Here is an 11,056-nt window from a genome sequence, read left to right as displayed (position 1 = left end):
GCTCCTCTCTTTCTCTCATTGTAAATCCTGAGTTAGAAAGCAGCCTCTGCTCTCCCTGTTTCCCCCGTGCGGAGCAATAGTTGGCTCATGAGTCCAGCCAACAAAGGAGCCCCCCAGATATGGGAGAAGGGCCGGAAGGGCTGGGGGAAGCCACCGGCCATGGTTCTCTGGCAGAAGCTGGTGCCACCAGCACCCACACTGCCCGGTGTCCCATCTGTGGTTCAGCCCCTCTCAGCCTTCCTGGAGGCTTTTCCCACTCCAAGAGAGAGCAGCCTGTTTGATGTTCCATATGCTGGACAGAGAGAGAGAGAGTACATTCCCTTTGGAATTAGACAGAGAGAGAACAACAGATCAAATGATAATTTCCTACATTTTGCATCTTCCCCCACTTTCTAGCTAACAGCCAGGGAGCTGACAATTTGTTCCTGTGAGTGACAAGATTTCAGTGCCTCTTCCCATCTTTGCTCGCAACAACTTACCCCACCCCAACGACGTGCCTCCAGACAGGGGGAAGCTAACTGCTTGGAGGGCTGGCTGTAATAAAAACAAGCAGGGGCTGGGAGCTCATGCATGTTGCAGAGGGGATCTGTGTTCCCAGCCTGCAAAAGGCCAGTTGCAAAGGTGCCAGATAACAAATAGGCCAGCGGTTCAGTAGAACAAAAATACTTTGTTCCTTCTTTCCTCTCCTCCTCGCCTTCCAGCCTTCCCCTGCCTTCCCTTCTCCTCTCCTCCCGTTCCCTTCTGTTTTTTCTCTCTCTCTCCCTCTCCCCCTCTTTCTTTCTCTCTCTTTCTTCTCTCTCTCTCCTCTCCCTACTCATGAACATTGAAATTAGTGTGTTTAAGAGATTTGGAAAAAAAACAGCATTTCAGGGGTCACCTGGGTGGCTCAATTGGTTAAGCATGTCAGGTCATGATCTTCCAGTTCATGGGTTTGACTCCCACATTGGGCTTTCCGCTGCCAAAGGATCCTCTGTCTCCCCCTCTCTGCCCTTCCCCCATTTTGTCTCTCTCAAAAATAAACAAACATTTTTTTAAAAAATGAAAAAAAGAAATCAGTTTTTTGGGAGTGTATTTCCACTTCCCAAAGGGCTCATCTTGACCCCTCGGGTCCCAGAAAACTAGTGGTGTTTTGTTTTGTTTTGTTTTGTTTTGTTGACAGGCCCTACCCATAGCCACACCCTACCTTAAGATGCAATTGAATGGAGGTCCACTGTGCCTGTGGTTGCAGCCGGGAATGTATTTCACAAAATTCCCAGTAGCTCTTTGTGACTTGAGATTAAAGACCAGCAGCAGCCAGTCGAGCACAGCTACGTTCTGTCATTACCAGCAGCCCTTACTTTGGTCTAGCAAAGAACTTGACGTTATGAGGGAGCTCTGCAAACACCTTCTAGAGGACAATCATTGGAATCACTGTTCTCTTAGAAGCACAGTTCTGAAGGTCTGAAGCCAGGAAAATGTCCTACACTTGTGTCTTTCCACATGAGAAGTATAGAAGAGCAAAAATGACAAGCAAGAAGAGGGGCAGGCTCACAGAAAGTTCTTGCTTCCAAGCTGGAATAAGAAAGGAATGAAATGATAATAAAGATAATGCTTTAGAAAATCTCTTTGAGCAGGACTCCCTCGTGTCAGCATGTCTTTATGACTGTGTTGAAGGTAGCTAGTAGGCCAGGCAAGCTGCGGCTGCTTCATGCCGAGACGCGGACGGTAATGCAAGCCCATCCTGATAAACTGGGAGCAGGTGATCTGGCGTATAGGTGCTATTACTGAGGCCATTTGGCCGCCTGACCTGTCTCTCGGTCACCCACAGAATTCCGGATCCTTACAGTTTACAACTTGGCTTTTCAGATGTTTACAAAGCATCAGGTTTTTGTTGGCTCAGAGGGAGACCTGGCTGGAGGCTTCTGTTCCATGAACTAAATGCCAATGTCTAATAGTTGCTAGACTCACAGAGGTGCTATGATGTCATGGACCTGCTTGGGCTGGGACCAGTTTTGTGACCTTGGAGATGCCCTCACTTCTCTGGCCCTAGATCCTTTAGTTTCTAAAATTAGGGGAGAAAATGTTTTTTTCTTGTTATAACAGCTTTCTTGAGATATAACTCACACACCATAAAATTTACCCTTTTAAAAAGCATACAGTTCAGAGCTTTTTAGTATAATCACAGAGCTGTGCAATCATCACCACTATCTAATTTTAGAACATTTTCTTCAACCCAAAAAGAAACTATGCCACTTTAGCAATCAATCACATTTCTCCCTCCTCCTGGTCCCTGGTGACCCCTAATTTACTTTCTGCATCTATGGATTTGTCTATTCTGGACATTTCATATAAATAGAATCATACGTCCTTTTTTGTTTGGCCCCTTTCACTTAGTATGTTTTCAAAGTTCATCCATGTTACAGCAGGTATGAATACTTCATTCCTTTTTATGGTCAAGTAATATTCCACTGTATGGTGTATCACATTCTGTTTATCCATTCATCTGTGGGTGGACATTTGGATTATTATAAATGGCTATTATAAATGGTGCCTCTATAAACATTCATGTAAAAGTTTTTGTGTGGACATATGTTTTAATTTCCCTTGGGTATATACTCTGGAGTGGAATTGCTGGGTCATACGGCAACTCTACATTTAGCATTTTTAGAAACTGCCAGTATATTTTTGGCTGCACCATTTACATTACCACTGGCAGTGTTGAAGTTTCCAATTTCCTTACATCCTCATCAACACCTGTTATTGTCTAATTTTTTATTTTAGCCTTCCTAGTGGGTTTGAAGTGTTTTCTTTTTGAAGTATCATTACGTACAATATCCCATTAGTTTTAGGTGTACATCATAGTGATTTGATATTTTTCTATATTATGAAATGATCGTCATGATCAGTGTAGTTACCGTCGGTAACCATGCAAAATTATTACAATATCGCCGACTATATTCCCTATACAGTACATTACATCCCCACGACTTATTTATTTCATAACTGGGAGTTTGTACTTCCTAATTGCCTTCCCTATTTTGCCCTGTCCCCTCATCCACTCTCCTGTCTGATAACCAACAGTTTCTTTCCTAGATCTATGAGTCTGTTTCTATTTTGTTGTTTTTTAGATTCCACATATAAGTGAAATCATATGGTATTTGTCTTTCTCTGACTTATTTCACTTAGCATAATACCTTCTAGGTCCATCCATGTTGTCACAAATGGAAATATTTCATTCTTTTTTAAGGCTCAGTAATATTCCACGATATATATATAGCACTTCTTCTTTATCGAATCATCTAGCAGTGATCACTTGGGATGCTTCCATATCTTGGATATTGTAAATAATGCTGCAATAAACATAGAAGTGCATATATTTCTTTGAATTTGTAATTTTGTTTTCTTTGGCTAAATATCCAGAAGTGGAATTGATGGATGGAATGATAGTTCCATTGTTAATTTTTTGAGGAAACTCCATACTATTTTTCGTAGTAGCTGCAAGGGTTTATATTCCTTCCAACAGTGTATGAGAGGTTCCTTTTCTTCACATCCTTTCCAACATTTAATTTTTTTTTGTCTTTTTGATAATAGCCAATCTGACAGGTAGGAGGAAGTATCTCATTGTGGTTTTGATTTATTTCCCTGATGATCAGTAATATTGAGCATCTTTTCACTTGCCTGTGGCTATCTGTATGTCTTCCTTGCGAAAATATCTATTCGAGCTCTCTGCCCATTTTATAATCAGGTTGTTTGTTTCTCATATATTAAGTTGTGGAAGTTCTTTATATATTTTGGATCTTAACCTCTTATTGGATATATGATTTACAAACATCTTCTCCTGTTCTAGGTTGCCTTTTCATTTTGTTGGTTGTTTTCTTCACTGTGCAAAAGCTTTTTAGTTTGATGTAAGTTCATTTGTTTGTTTCAGCTTTTGTTATCCTTAACTGAGGAGACTGGGCCAAAAATGTGTGTGTGTGTGTGTGTGTGTGTGTGTGTGTGTGTGTGTGTGTGTATATATATATATATATATATATATATATATATATATATACATATATACACATATATCAGAGATAACTACCTATTTCATCTTGTAGAAATTTTATGGCTCAGGTCTTACATTCAAATATTTAATCCATTTTGAATTTATTTTTGTATATAGAGTAAGCAAGTGGTCTAGTTTCATTCTTTTGCATATAGCTGTCCAGTTTGCCCAACACCATTTGTTGAAGAGGCTGTCTTTTCCCCATTATATATTCTTGCCATCTGTGTCATAGATTAACTGACTATATATGAGTGGGTTTATTTCTAGAATCTCTATTCTATTCCATCGATCTATATCTGTTTTCATACCAGTACCATACTGTTTTGATTACTATAGCTTTGCAGTATGGTTTAAAATCAGGGAGCATGAAACCTCCAGCTTTGTTCTTCTTTCTCAAGATTGCTTTGGCTATTTGGAGTCTTTTGTGGTTTCATACAAATTTTGGGACTCCTTGTTCTAGTTCTGTGAAAAAAACCTTTGGTATTTTGATGGGATTGCACTGAATCTGTAGATGGCTTTGAGTAATATGGACATTTTAACAATATTCGTTCTTCCAATATATTAGCATGGCATATCTTTTCATTTATTTCCACTTATTTCCATTTGTTAATGGAAGAATTTGTCTTCAATTTCTTTAATCAATGTCACAGCTTTCAAAGTACAGGCCTTTCACCTCCTTGGTTAAATTTATTACTATTTTATTCTTTTTTTTTCCTTCCAAGTTTTTATTTAAATTCTAGTTAGCTAACATACAGTATAATATTAGTTTCAGTATAGGATCTAGTGGTTCATCACTCACATACAACACCCAGTGCTCATCACAAGTGCCCTCCTTAATAGCCATCACCCATTTAACCCATCCCACACCCACCTTCCCTCCAGGAAACCTCAATTCATTCTCTACAGTTAAGAGTCTGTTTTGCAGTTTGCCTCTCTCTATTTTTCCCCTGTGTTCATTTGTTTTGTTTCTTGAATTCCACACATATAGTATATTCCATATTATATATGGATATATATCCATGGAGATAGATATATATATCTATATATAGAAAGAGATAGATATAGATAGATATAGATATATAGATACAGATATAGATACAGATATAGATATCACATCTTCTTTATCCATTCTTTAGTCAGTAGACACTTGGGCTGTTTCCATAATTTGGCTATTGTAGATAACGTTGCTATAAACATCAGGGCATGTGCCCCTTTGAATCAGCACTTTTGTATTATTTGAGTAAATATCTATCTAGTAGGGCAATTTCTGGGTCGTGGGGTAGTTCTATTTTTAACTTTCTGAGGAACTTCCATTCTGTTTTCCAGAGTGGCTGCACAAGTTTGCATTCCCACCAAGAGTGTAAGAGGGTTTCCTTTTCTCTGCATCTTCACCAACATCGGTTGTTTCTTGTGTTATTACTTCTAGCCAGTCTGACAAATATGAGGTGATATCTTATTGTAGTTTTTATTTGTATCTCCCTGATGATGAGTGATGTTGAGCATCTTTTCATGTGTCTGTTAGCCATCTGTATTTGTTCTTCGGAAAAATGTCTATTCATGTCTTCTGCCCATTTTTCAACTTGATACAATTATTTTCTTCATTTCTCTTTCTGATAGCTCATTATTAGTGTGTAGCAACACAACCAATTTCTGTACGTTAAGTTTGTATCCTGTGACTTCACTGAGTTTCTGTATCAGCTCTAGCTGTTTTTTGGTGGAGTCTTCAGGGTTTTCTACAGAGTATCATGCCATCTGCAAACAGTGAAAGTTATACTTCTGCCTTTCCAACTTTGATACCTTTTATTTCTTGCCTAAATCTTGTGACCAAAATGCCCAAACAATGTTGAATAAAAGTGGCAACAGTGGGCACCCTTGTCTTGCTCCTGATCTTAGAGGAAAAGCTTTCAGCTTTTCACCATTGAGGATGATATTAGCTGTGAGTTTGTCTATGTGGCCTTTATTTTGAGGTACATTCTTTTTTTTTAAGTTTATTTATTTATTTATTTATTTATTTATTTTATTTGTCTGGGGGCGGGGGGACGAGTGGGGAGGGGAAGAGAGACTGGGACAGAGAGAATCCCAAGCAGCCTCCACACTGTCAGCTCAAAGCCCTATGTGGGGCTCAAACTCACCAACCACAAGATCATGACCTGAGCCGAAATCAAGAGTCAGACGTTTAACTGGCTGAGCCACCCAGGCGTCCCTACATCCTTCTATACCCACTTTGTTGAGAGTTTTTTATCATAAATGGATGATAAATTTTGTCCAATGCTTTTTCTGCATCTATTAGGATAATCATGTGATTTTTATTCTTTATTTTGTTGATGTGGTATGTCATGTTGATTAAGTTACAGATGTTGAATCACTCTTGAATTGCTGCAATAAATCCCACGTGCTTGTAGTGTGTGATCCTTTTAACGTATTGTTGAAATACTAATATTTTGTTGAGGATTTTTGCATCTATATTCATTATGGATAGTGGCCTGTAATTTTCTTTTTTGTTGTTGTGTCTTTGTCTGGTTTTGATATCAGGATAAAACTAGTCTCATGAAATGAGTTTAGAAGTGCTCCTTCCTCTTCAATATTTTGAAATAATTCGAGAAGCACAGGTACTAACCACTTTAAATGTTTGGTGAATTCATCTATAATATTGTCTGGTCCTGGACTTTTGGTTTTCGAGAAGTTTTTAAATTGATATTTCGATTTCATTGCTTGTAATCAGTGTTTTCAGATTTCCTGTTTCTTTGTAATTCAGTCTTGGAAAGTTGTGTGTCTCTAGGAATTTATCCATTTCTTCTAGGCTATGCGATTTGTTCATAGTAATTGATATAGTATATAGTATATAGTATATATATAGTATATAAATAGTATATAATTGTTCATAGTAATCTCTTGTGATTTTTTTTTTTCTGAAGTATCTGTTGTAACTTCTCTTTCATTTTTTATTTTATTTATTTGGGACCTTTTGCTTTCTTTTCTTGATAAGGCTGGCTAAAGGTTCATCATTTTCTTTTTATCTTTTCAAAGGACTGTTTTTAGTTGCATTGATTTTTTAAAATTTTTTAGCCTCTATTTCATTTATTTCTGCTATGATCTTTATTATTTTCTTCCTTCTACTAACTTTGGGTCTTGTTTCTTTGTTTTTGTTTTTGTTTAATTCTTTTAGGTGTAAAGTTATATTATTTGAGATTTTTCATGTTTCTTGACGTGGGTCTATATTACTATGACCTTTGCTCTTAAAAGTGTTTTTGCTGTATCCCGTAGGTTTTGGAAAATTGTGTTTCCATTTTCATTTGTTTCAAGGTATTTTTTGTTTTGTTCTTTGATTTCTTCATTGACCCATTGTTTGTTCAGAAGCATGTTGTTTAGGCTCCACATGTTTGGGTTTTTTCTAGTTTTCATCTTGTAATGGATTTCTAGTTTCATACCACTGTGGCCAGAGAAAATGCTTGGTATGATTTCAGTCCTCGTGTGTTTATTGAGACTTGTTCTGTGGTCTAATGTGTGATCTGTCCTGGAGAATATTTCATGTGCACATGAAAAGAACATGTGTTTTGCAGTTTTTGGATGAAGTCTTCTGCATACATTAAGTTCATATAGTTTAATGCATCATTTAAAGCCAATGTTTCCTTATTAATTTTCCATCTGAATAATCTATCCATTGATGTAAGTATAGTATTTAAGTTCCCCAATATTATTGTATTACAGCCAATTTCTCCCTTTATGTCTGTTAATATCTGCTTTATATATTTCAGTACTCTTAGTTTGGGAGTATAAATATGTACAAATGCTATATTTCCTAATTTGAATGTATAAATTTACATGAATGTTATATCCTCCTCTTGGATTGACTCCTTTATCATTATGTAATATATCTTCTTTGTCTTGTTACAGTCTTTGTTTTAAAGTCTGATATTATTTAATATGAATATTGCTACTTCTGGTTAATTTTTGTTTCCATTTGTATGGGATATTCTTTTCGCCCTTCACTTTCAGTCTATGTGTGTCCCTAGATCTGAAGTGAGTCTGTTATAGGCAGCATAGAGAAGGGCCTGAGTTTTTTTAATCCATTCAGCCATCCTATGCCTTTTGATTGCAGCATTTAGTTCATTTAGATTTAAAAGAATTATCTATAGGTATACATTTATTGTCATTGTGTTCATCGTTTTTTGGTTGTTTTTGTGGTTCTTTGTTCCTTCCTTCTTCTCTCAGTTCCTTCCCTTGTGGTTTGATGGTTTTCTTTAGTGTTATGTATAAGTTCCTTTGTCTTTATTTTTTGTGTCTTCATTATAGATTTTTGGTTTGTGGTTATTATGAGGTTCATATATATTGACCTATACGTATGGAAGTCTATTTTAAGCTGACAGTCATTTAAATTCAAATGCATTCTAAAAGTAGGAAGCCCCTCATTAATTTGCATGTGATCCTTGTGCAAGAGTCATGCTAATCTTCTCTGTATCATTCCAATGCCAAAGTGAGAAATTGATCAGTGATTGTCAAAATGACAACCCAGAGTGAAAAGTACATTTTATTATAGGACCCAATATAAATTTAATTTATATATTTAAATTTAATAATTATAATATGTACATTAAATAACTGAAGTGCAACATTTTATGAAACAGTATTTACCCTTACTACCTGCAATATACTTCTTCTTTTCTCTGTCTTTATTGCTGGTGGTGACTCATTAAATTAATTTCATGACATGCTAAGCGGGTTACAACCCATAGCTTAAAATCTCTGATCTAGATCATTAATTCATTCAACAAATATTTATGCAACACCAACATGTGCCAGGTTGCCAGGTATTGTTCTAAGTTCAGCAGAGAATTAAATAGACAAAAATTCTTGCCCTTATAGAGCTCACGACCTAGGAGTGGAATTGTATATATATGTAATATGTGACATGTATGATATATCTCCATAAACTATAAGGTATGCCAGATGGGGTAGCAGATGTTATTGATGCCCCACCCAGAACCTGGAATATCGTATCATATCATATCATTATTTTGGTGTGCTTGTTCTTATTCCAGGAGCCAAGATCTGCATGTTTCGCTTTGAGACTTTTTCCAAAGTCACAGAAGGCTTATTTGTGTACCTTGGGTAGAAGCAGAAATTAACACCCCATTCCCAAGAAGCCTACAGCCAATGACTAATGGAAGTCAGCATAAAAGTACCCCGGCTTCTTCTCCACTTGAGTGGGGTAACTGGAGCATATCCCAAGAAACCACTTCTACTTGAATTCTTGGCACAAAGTCTACTTCAGGGGTAACTCAAACTGTGAAAGAAGATGATGCGTGCTATTATAAGAAATAAATAAGAAAAGAGGTTAGGGGGTGATAGAGGGTAATTTTAAATGGGGTAATCTGGGAAGGCCTCACTGATAAGAAATAAGTGATATTTGAAGAAAAGCCTAAAGGCGGTAAGGGAGAAAGATATGTGGATATGGAAAAGAGAGAATGTTTCAGACAAGGGGGACAGCAAGTGTAAAGGCCCTAAAGCAAGAGTAAGTAGACCAGTGCAATAAGCTAAATGTCTGTATCACCCCAAATACATATGTCGAAGCCTTAACTTCCAATGTGATGGTATCTGGAGGTGGGCCTTTGGGAGGTAAGTAGGTTAAAATGAGGTCATCAGAGTGTATTCAATGATGAGATTAGTGCCCTTATAATGAGATGAAGGGAGCCAGCACTCTTTCTGCCATGTAGGGATACAGCAAGAAGGCAGCCATCTATGAACAAGGAGGAGAGCTCTCACCAGAACCCGACCATGTTGATGCCCTGTCTCAGGCGTCCAGAACCAGGAGAAATAAATCGCTGTTTAAGCCACCCAGTCTATGACATTCTTTTACAGCTGCCCTAACTGACTAAGACAACCAGAGGAATGACAGCAGGCAAAGACAGGAGATTCATGGGAGAGGTCACAGACAGAAGAGGCACCTCTAAGAAGACACTTTTAACTTCACCATTTTGTTTTTCGACCATATATTACCAATTGAGGGTTATAACATCAGGAAACCTGATTCAAAAGTATACCATGTTATTTAAAGTCAGGAAAATGTGGTAATAGCAGGAAAAGAAGCTGAAAGAGGTGTCAGAGGTTGTGTGTGAACATTTTAAAACTTCTACCAACACTCATGTATGGTTTGTTTTTTTTTTTAGTAGGCTTTCTAAAAAGAAAAACTAAAGTAAGCTTTTTATATTGACTTGCATGGCTTCCTATTATTAATTACATCTTATTGCCAGGCTTCAGGGGTGCCCTGGGAGCTTTCACATTTTCTAATCCTTTTAATTGGCGGCTTATGAGCGATGCAATTGTCCTTTGGCATTAATGTTCTCATCTAAAAAAATGGGCCTATCAGCCTTGACTGCCACTGACACCATCATACCTGTTTGGTAAACACTCATCCATTCTCTTAAGAAGGAGGAAGGGTCAAAAGAACAGTGAGAGAATAAAGGAGGTTGAGAAATAATTTTTGGGTTGTTATGGGAAGAAAGAACTACTTTTTTATGCTCACATTTTAGAGAAGGGAATTCCTTCTATGCTAATCCAAACAGAGGACTCATCTTTGCTTAAACTCTTTCGGCGATGGACTCCTCACTGCTTTGCAAAATGATCATTCCAATTCTCAGGCCCCATTGATTATATTAAAAGTTCTCCATTACTTTGAATTAAATTCCAAAGAACTTTCTAAGCAACTCAGAAGAAGTATCTCTTTCATGTGACAATCCTTTATATGACTGAATAAAACCAACCCACTTGCCTCGTTTTTCCTCCACCAAGCATCATCAGATCTATAGGACATTCCACATATGGTTACAAGCACTTGAACACAACTTAGATGATTGATTTGTCAACAATTATGCTAATCATAAATGTTACTGCACACCTAATGCTCCTCTAAGTGTTTTTACTTCAATTACCTTCTTTAATACTCAAGCAGTCCTATGAGGTAGGTACAATTACTATTCCTATTTTGTAGATGGGGACAATATGAAACAAAGAAGTTAAATAATTTGCCTAATT

At 37.2% G+C, this 11,056-nt stretch overlaps 1 non-coding gene across 1 annotated transcript; it reads right to left on the bottom strand.

The window, feature by feature from the left end:
• Nucleotides 1-8,414: 8,414 nt before the first annotated feature.
• LOC132682550 (U6 spliceosomal RNA) lies at nucleotides 8,415-8,522 on the bottom strand. Its single transcript, XR_009611732.1, has one exon. It is a non-coding gene; the product is annotated as a U6 spliceosomal RNA (small nuclear RNA).
• Between the last annotated feature and the right edge of the window lie 2,534 nt (nucleotides 8,523-11,056).

This window comes from Panthera onca, chromosome A1, assembly GCF_046562875.1.
Source record: "Panthera onca isolate mPanOnc1 chromosome A1, mPanOnc1 haplotype 2, whole genome shotgun sequence".
Classification (NCBI taxonomy): domain Eukaryota; kingdom Metazoa; phylum Chordata; class Mammalia; order Carnivora; family Felidae; genus Panthera; species Panthera onca.
This window is presented reverse-complemented; position numbering and strand designations above follow the sequence as displayed.